Consider the following 9,063-nt stretch of genomic DNA (forward strand, 5'->3'; position numbering starts at 1 on the left):
AGGTCTATGTTACAGGTATCTGGAAGTGGTCCAGGCATATTCTTATTAACATTGTAAGGATATAAGGTGTTTTAATGGCAGTTGAAAATGAATAAAAGTCCTTTTACTGCTGATGCCAGATCCATTCAGAAAAATGTGAGTGGAGACAAAAGCAACAGAGCCTCCCAGATTTCTCCAGCTCAGAAACAAGGGTCTTGGGCCATTAGATTTGAGAAGAGATGGGCAATAATTATACCAGGGAGATTCAAAACTGATCTTTGCTAAGTAAACTTCCATGCCAGCTTCTCTGAGGGTAAGGGGAAAGCAAAAGGAGTGCTTGCCTCTTGAGGATGATGGTGACACACCCAGTAATTGTGAGCCCCACCCTTCCTATAGAATTTTACTATTTGAACTAGAGCATTTGTTCCAGTTGTGAACAATATGACAACCCTAAGCCTGAAGAAATAGGAGTGAAAAAAACAAAAGATAATTAGCAGCAGTAGTTTTGGTTTAAGGACAGTGAGGATGGGGTTAAGAATATGATTCAAATAGGGTAAAATAGCTCAGTTATGCTGAGTGTAAAGTATCCACTGACACATTCAAAGCATCTTTTTTTTTTAATTTTCCCTGGAGCCACGAGGCCCTGAGCCCACATACCACCCCTTAGGCCCAGCAACCACCTGGCCCTGTGGTCCCTGACAAGCCACCCAAACCCAGCCCCTTGCAAGGAGTTAAAAAGAAAATGTGTTATATCTGACCACTCTCCCCCACAGTCCATCCTTTCCTCCATCACTCACATCCCCTCCCTTCCCCCTGTCCCCCTTCTCTCCTTACTCTAGATGTCTATACCCCATTAAGTATATATGCTGTTTCCTCTCCTAGCTACCTCTGATGAGAGCAAAGGTTTCCTCATCCCCCTCACCTTCCCCCCTTCCATATCATTGCAATAGCTCATTGCAATAAAAAAAAATCTTATTGTATGAAATATCTTAGCCTATTCCACCTCTCCTTTCTCTTACTCCCATTACATTTCCCTTTCACCCATTGACTCCATTTTTACAATATATTATATCTTCAAATTCAGCTCTCTTCTGTTCTTCATCTATAAAAGCTCCTTCTACCTGCTCTATTAAGTGAGAAGTTTTATATGAATATTTTGGGGTTTTTTTTTTAGTTTTTAGGTTTTTTTTTTTGCAAGGCAATAGGGTTAAGTGACTTGCCCAAGGCCACACAGCTAGGTAATTATTAAGTGTCTGAAACCGGATTTGAACTCAGGTACTCCTGACTTCAGGGCTGGTGCTCTATCCACTGCGCCACCTAACTGCCTCAGTTTTATATGAATATTATCAGTATCATTTTTCAATGTAGGAATACATGCAGTTTAATCATCATTAAATCCTTCATATTTTACCCTTCTCTTCTGCTCTCTATGCTTCACCCGAGTCCTGCATTTGAAGGTCAGACTTTCTGTTCAGCTCTGGTTATTTCAAAAGGAACAATTGAAATTCCCCTGGTTCATTTAAAGTCCATCTTTTCCCCTGGAAGAGGATGCTCAGTTTTGCTGGTAGTTGATTCTCAGTTGCATTCCAAGCTCTTTTGCCTTCCAGTATATTATATTCCAAGACCTACAAGCCCTTAATGTAGCTGTTGCTAAGTCCTGTGTGATCCTGACTGCAGCTCCACAGTATTTGAATTGTGTTCTTTTGGCTGCTTCTAATATTTTCTCTTTGACTTGGGAGTTCTGGAACTTGGCTAAAATATTCCTGGGGATTTTTTTTTGGATCTCTTTCTGAGGGAGATTGATGGATTCTCTCAATTTCTATTTTTGCCCTCTGCTTCTAGGATTTCTAGGCAATTTTCCTGTAGGATTTCTTTAAAAATGAGGTCAAGGCTCTTTTCCTGATCAAGACTTTCAGGTATCCCAATAATTTTAAAATTATCTTTCCTGAATTTGTTTTCCATATCAGTTGTTTTTTCAATGAGATATTTCACATTTTCTTCTAATTTTTCATTCTTTTGGTGTTGAAGTATTGCATATTAACATCTCGTAAAGCTTCCTTTAGCTCCATTCTACATCTGAAGGATTTGTTTTCCTTGGAGAGCTTTCTTATTTTTTTTCATCTGGCCAATTCTGCTTTTTAAAGTAACATTTTGAACTGTTTTATCCATTTGATCTATGCTGGTTTTTAACATGTTATTTTCTTCAGCATTTTTTTGGATCTCCTTGACTAAGCTGCTGACTTCGTTTTTATATTTTTCCTGCATCTCATTTCTTTTCCCAATTTTTCTTCTATATCCCTTACTTGATTTTCAAAATCTTTTTTGAGCTCTATCATAGCCTGAGCCCAATTTCCATTTTTTCTTGGAGTCTTTAGTTGCAGGAGCTTGTATTTCCGCATCTTCTCAATGGTGTTCCTCTTTTTTCTCTGTTTACTCATTTCTCCAGCCTGTGCCTGGTTTGGGGGTGTTTCCTGAACTTTTTAGTATTATTGGGACACCCCCTACAAGGATCTCAGTGGGTGAAGCTCTGACTTCCCTCCTGGTCTGTGAATGACCACAAGTGTGCCCCTCTGTCCTGGGGGGTGGGCTGAGGTGGGGGGGGGGAACCTGTTCTATGGGGGCCTAGAGTACAATCAGGATCTGAATGTGGTCAGAGCCTCAGAGTCCTGTTCCAAGTACAGAGGGCAGACCTCTGAAGTCTCTCTCCACTCCCCTACCTTTGGTGGGCTGAGCACTCAAGGCTCAGTTGCCTAGGGGCTCCTCCTTACCCACTTTGCTCCTCCTTACTGACTCCACACCTGCTTCCATTTCCTAGATTTGTGCTGTCCTGTGGCCACTGATACTGAGCTGACTGAGCTGACTGCTGCAACTGCCCTGAGCATCTGGGCTTCATGTGCTAGCTCTGGTAGAGATTCTCTCTGTTGATCCTCCAATTGTGCCCGATGCTCCCTGTGGTGTTGGTCAGGAAACTGCCCCCCCCCCCAGTTGTGGCTCCCAGGTGCCCTGGGGCTGCTTCCAAGAAGCTGAAGTTCCTTCCCTCTGGTGGGTAGCCCCTCTAACCCCATGGAGTGGAGCCTTTCCACTATTTTCCAGGTTACCTTGGTCTGGAGAATTGCCTCACTGGATCTTTTTGTAGGTTCTGACTCTCACAAATTTAGTTAGTCTTAATTTTTAGGTTTTTAAAATATTATGGAGGAAACACCTAGGAGAGGTTCTTCCTGGTGCCATCTTGGCTCCACCAGGATGTCTTCTTAAAAAGGTACTCCTAGTCTTCCAATGGTTCACAACAATGTGTGATATCACCTGGAGGAGAACCTGGGGAAGGGACAGGTTTAATCCTAGAAATTCCATCTAGGGAGACCTTCCAATTTCACTGCTGTTGGGGAAGGGAAAATAACTCAGTGTGGTTCCTTCTATTTCACTCCCAGTGGATCTGTTCCGTGAGCCATCTAGGATTTCAAATATACCATCCCCTGGATTTACAGGAGAGACTTCTCTAGAGCAATTATCTTTAGGTTTGGGGAGATGCTTGTTAGCATATTCAGAGAGCTATTCTGACAGCACCCCATTGTGTGGCAAAAAGTGTTGCTCTGAGTCTACAAGAATATCAGATGTTGGAGTGGCTAGGTGGTGGAGTGGATAGAGCATCGGCCCTGGAGTTAGGAGGACCTGAGTTCAAATGTGACCTCAGACACTTAATAATTACCTAGCTGTGTGGCTTTAGGCAAGCCACTTAACCCCATTTGCCTTGCAAAAAAACCTTAAAAAAAAAAGGATATCAGATGTCAGGAATGGTCTGCCATATAACAGTTCAAAGGGGTTAAACTTAATATTTTCTCATGGAGCAATATGAACTCTCAACAATCCAACTGGGAGAAGTGTTATTCAGTCTTCCTTAGTCTCTTGGCATAATTTAGCTAAGGTCCTTTTGAGAGTGTTGTTCATCTTTTCTACTTCCTGAGGCTTGAGGGCACCAAGCTGAGTGGAGAAAGTATGTGATGTTCAAAGCCCTCAGCTATTCCCTGAGTTATCTGAGAGACAAAAGCAAGGCCATTATCACTGCAAAGAGCAAGACTGGCCAAAGTGTGGGATTATCTCTTTAAGAAGGACTTGGAAGACTTCCTGGATTCTCTCAGTTCTATAAAGCCATGCTTCCACCCAGGAGGTGAAGGTGTCCACCAATACAGGGAGGAGCTTAAAGCCATGCAAAGGGGGCATATGGGTGAAGTCAATTTGCCAGTCTTCCCCAGGATAGGTACTTCTCCTTTGCACAGGTTTTAAGAGTGTAGGTTTAATCCCATCCTCAGGGTTTACTTGAGCACAAATGGAGCAGGCTCTGCAGACTTGGCTGACAGTCTCCCTTAGCTTGTGGCCTGTAAAAATAGATGTTACTAGAGAATAAAGGGCTTCTCTTCCCAAGTGAATGGCCAGGTGTAATCCAAAGAGAAGTTTTCACTGACTCTCTCCTGGGATGAAGAGTTGACCCGAGGGTGTTTGATACCAAACAGAGGAGGAGAGTGTATATCCCTGTCTTTGGCTAAAGCTTACCTCCTAGGTACTATGGAGGAGAGAGGGATTCAGGCAAATGTGGAATTAAAGGAGCCAATGTAATAGGCTGACAGGCTGCTCGCTTAGCTGCCGGATCAGCCAGCCTATTCTCCACAATTATATCTGAATCATCTGTCTGGTGACCTCTACAAAATAGGACTACTTTTTGGGTTTTTGAACAGCTTGGAGAAGATCTAGAATTTCCTGATTATTCTATTAAGGGGAGTTTTGGGGTTTCTTTTTGCTGTGAGATATCCCTTTTCTTTCCAAATAGCTGCATGTGTATGTAGGATTAGAAAGGCATACTTTGAATCAGTAAAAATGTTTATCCTTTTGCTTTTCCCTAATTCTAGAGCCCTAGTAAGTGCAATCAGCTCAGTTTTCTGAGCAGAAGACCCAGGTGGGAGAAGTTCAGTTTCTATAGCATGGAGGCTGACAACTGTATATCCTGGTTTTTTTCTCTCCTTTTAAAATAAAGCTTGATGTGAACTCATCCAACCTTTCTGGAGAGCAATTGGAATTATGCCCAAAGAGCAACAAAAAATGTGCAAACCACTACTGGGTACCTTGAAGAGATGATGAAAAGGGGTTAAAAACATCACTTGTACAAAAATATTCATAGCAGCCTTCTTTGTGGTGGCAAAGAATTGGAAATCAAGTAAATGTCCTTCAATTGGGGAGTAGTTTAACCAACTGATATATGTATGTCATGGAACACTATTGTTCTATTAGAAACCAGGAGGGGAATTCAGGGAAGCCTGGAGGGATTTGCATGAGCTGATGCTGAGCAAGATGAGCAGAACCAGAAAAACATTGTACACCCTAACAGCAACATGGGGGTGATGATCAAACTTGATGGACTTGGTCATTCCATCATTGCAACAATCAGGGACAATTTTGGGCTGTCTGTGATGGAGAATATCATCTGTATCCAGAGAAAGAATTGTGGAGTTTAAACAAAGATCAAAGACTATTAACTTTAATTTAGAAAAAAAAAGCTGATATCTTATTATGTAATCTTGCTATCTCTTTTACTTTATTTTTCTTCCTTTTCTCTCTCATCACATTTATTTATTTTTAGGTTTTTGCAAGGCAAATGGAGTTAAGTGGCTTGCCCAAGGCCACACAGCTAGGCAATCACCAAGTGTCTGAGACCAGATTTGAACCCAGGTACTCCTGACTCCAGGGCAGGGGCTTTATCCACTGTGTCATCTCTCATCACATTCAGTTTGGATCAATGAATACCATGAAAACATTGTGAAGACTGACAAATTGCCTTCTGTAGGGCAGGGAGTAAGATTAGGGGAAAAACTGTAAAACTCAAAATAAATAAAATCTTTAAAATAAAAAAATAAAATAAAGCTTGTCTTATCTGTAATACTATTCCTCATCTAGGTAGTGAGGGGGATGTCTTTTAAGGCAGGTCAATTGGAATATACTGAGTCTAAAGTCTCCTTACAATCATGAATTAAACTACTTGCCGGTGGATTGTCAAGGGAACAGGGTTGTGGGGTTGAGACTGTGGCAGACCCTGAGAGGTCAGGTATGTCTAATAGAAGGGCCTGATATTTTGTTCAGAGAGCCTTTTGCCTCCAAGATACTCTGTGGGGGGAATAAGAACTTCCAGAGGTTGGCCTAGAGTGAGTTTAAGTAGCCTTTTCTATCAGAAGGGCTGTGGCTGCAACTCCTCGAAGACATGCTGGCCATCCCAGAACTACCTGATTTATCTGCTTTGAGAAATAAGCCACAGGTCTCAAATTTGGGTCCATTGTCTGAGCAAGGACTCCTAAAGCCTGACCTTGCCTCTCATCTACATATAAGGTGAAGGACTTATCTAAATTAAGTAATGCTAATGCTGAAGAAAAAGTCAGTTTATATTTTAAGGTCTCAAAAGCCTTTGCTTGATCTGGACCCTAAGGGCAGATTGTCAGGGTCTTCTATTACATCATAAAGAGGTTTAACAATTTCCCCCAAATTTGGTATACAAATTCTATAAAACCCACAGCATGCAGATGTTTCTAAGTGACTGGGGGAGGGATGGATAAAATTGTTTTCTCTCTTTGGTGAGAGAACGTGAAGCCGCAGATATTTGACAGATTGAGAGACTATTTGAACTTCATTCATTGAGACTATATATCCTCTTGATCCTAGAAAATTTAGGGTTTGGGTAGCATCTCTCAAAGCAGATTCTCATGTTAGGCTGCAGATCAGAATATCAACATACTGGATATTGTGCTGTCATCTAACTTTAAGTCTCTTAAATCTTTTCCCAATGTTTGACCAAAAAGATGGGAGCTGTCCCTAAATCCCTGTAGGAGTAACAATCCACATCAGTTGATATGGAGGCAATCTTTCAGGAGGAATCCACTCAAAAGTAAAAATATTTTGGGAATCCTTTTGAAGGGGGGGAGCCAGAAGAACAGGGGAAGGTTGAGCAGGGGGAAGGATTGCCAGTGTTGGAGAGGGAGAGACCAGTGGATGAACCCAGAATATGCAGGAGGAGATTGCTGGGGAGGTGGAGGAACCAGGGGTATGGGAGAAGATGATTGCTGCTATGGTAAAAGATAAGAGTTCCTCTCCTGGTATGAGAAGTACTCAATTCAAAATTTAAATAGTTGAGAGCCTGATCATGGCTTGGAGTAAACTCAGACTCATGCTTGGAGGCAATTTTCCTTTTAGCTGGGATTTCTAAGCCTCAACTGGGCAGGTTTTGGCCTTGCTCTGTCTGAGAGGGAGCATATAGAGGGGGAGTACACAAGGTTTCAGCTAAAGCTTCTCAGGCTGAGTCATAAGGGACACTTGATTTTGACCCTAGAGTGTTTAAGGACCTGGTTCTAGATTGAATAACTAGAGATTGGGGGATGGGTGGAAGATTTCAAGCCAGAAGAACTGTTCTGGGGTTCTGGTGAAGCTAGAGTTTGAATAACGCTAGAGTTGGGCGAAGCCTCTGGAGTCAGGGAAGCCACTGGGGGAGGGACCCTATATAGAATTAGGTAATCAAATATGTCTAGCTGTTCTGGATCCTCCTCACTGAGAAGGGATTTTGTCACTAATACTTTTTATTTTTTAACAAGTTCTTGGTGGTTTGCTAATGCCATAAAAGTTTGAACATAACTAATTTCTAATAACTAATGAGTAATTCTCTCTGTCTTTTGGCAAAATTTGTCTAATTCCATTGTCATGTTTAAGAGTGCCATGGATTTCATCTCCTTTTAGATTATATCCAGGCCAATTCAATGTAACAGAATTTTGTAAGATACTTATTTTTTAAAACCAGTAAGTCTAATTCCTTCCAATGAGATGGGGGGAGGTCTTTGGCATGAAATAAGTTTTCCCAATGTTTTAATTCTAATGATTACTTCCTATACTAATAGATTAACAAATAACATACTGATTGGACCTATAGTCAAAAATTCTTCTATGCATATATTTGGTACCTCTCAAATATATGAGACAAAGTCATACTCCTAAGGCCACAAACCTATGAACCCTGCTTCCAGATGATCATCTCTGTTAACTCTAAAAAACACACGCTCTCACAGCCTCAACTCAAAGGATTGAATTCACAGCACCTTCTCTTGCATTACCCCAGGGTCAAGAGAAGGGGCAAATAAGAAGGGTGGCTAAAAGGTCCAATTTAATTTTCCTAATTTTCTAGAAATCTTGGGTCTGGAAAAGGGTGATTCTCACCTCTCTGAGTTTGAGCTTGAGGGAGCTCCAGGGTCAAGGGTAGAAATATCCTTCACTGGTTGCCAAAATGTTGCAATAGATTTAGTGTTTTCCTGTGAAGAATCACTTCTTGACTCAGGAATGCAGGTGTATAAAAGAAAATAGACATTTATTGAGAAGTAATTACAACATAAAATGACAGAGAAGTCAGAGAGATTAAAGAAAACCAAAGGAATTGCTAATTTAATCCTGACAGTCCAGTTGCCAGATCTAGCAGAAGTCTGAAAGTAAAAAGAGGACAAACCTGGCCAGAATCTCCTTAAATACCCCCTTCAGGATCCATGGGAAGAGGTAGTGATTTGGGAGTTGCCCAAGTCCCGCATGGGAGAGTTTGTCTTTTGGGGAGGGGTCAAGGGCTCTGAGTGATAGAGAAAGAGTAAAGATTTTTAACAGTGCAAGCAAAAGATTTATAAAATTTGTTTCCAATTAATTTCAATATTCCCTATGCCCTTGATTCTCTGCATCAGGTCAGGGTGATAATAGATGAGGAGAAGCCAAATACCAGGCATCCAAGAGTGAGATTCGCTCCAGGGATCTCTTGGAGGCTCATATTAAATGATGGAAACACTAGTAAAGAAGGGAATGAGAAAAGGGAAGATTAAGGTTTGAGGTAGCAACTTTGTCTTAGTTTCTTCTTTCCTTACTACTCTATCCCACTCACCTCCCTCTGGATCCTCACCCTATTTTATAGTTGAGGAAAGTAGGCAGACAGAAGTGCCCTGAATCACATATGTAGATTTATGGCCTTCCTACCAATCAAGTCTGCAAAAATCTCCAGATAGTAAAGAAAACAAAGAAGAGGTCAGA

The sequence above is a fragment of the Macrotis lagotis genome, chromosome 5 (genome assembly GCF_037893015.1).
Source record: "Macrotis lagotis isolate mMagLag1 chromosome 5, bilby.v1.9.chrom.fasta, whole genome shotgun sequence".
NCBI classification, from domain to species: domain Eukaryota; kingdom Metazoa; phylum Chordata; class Mammalia; order Peramelemorphia; family Peramelidae; genus Macrotis; species Macrotis lagotis.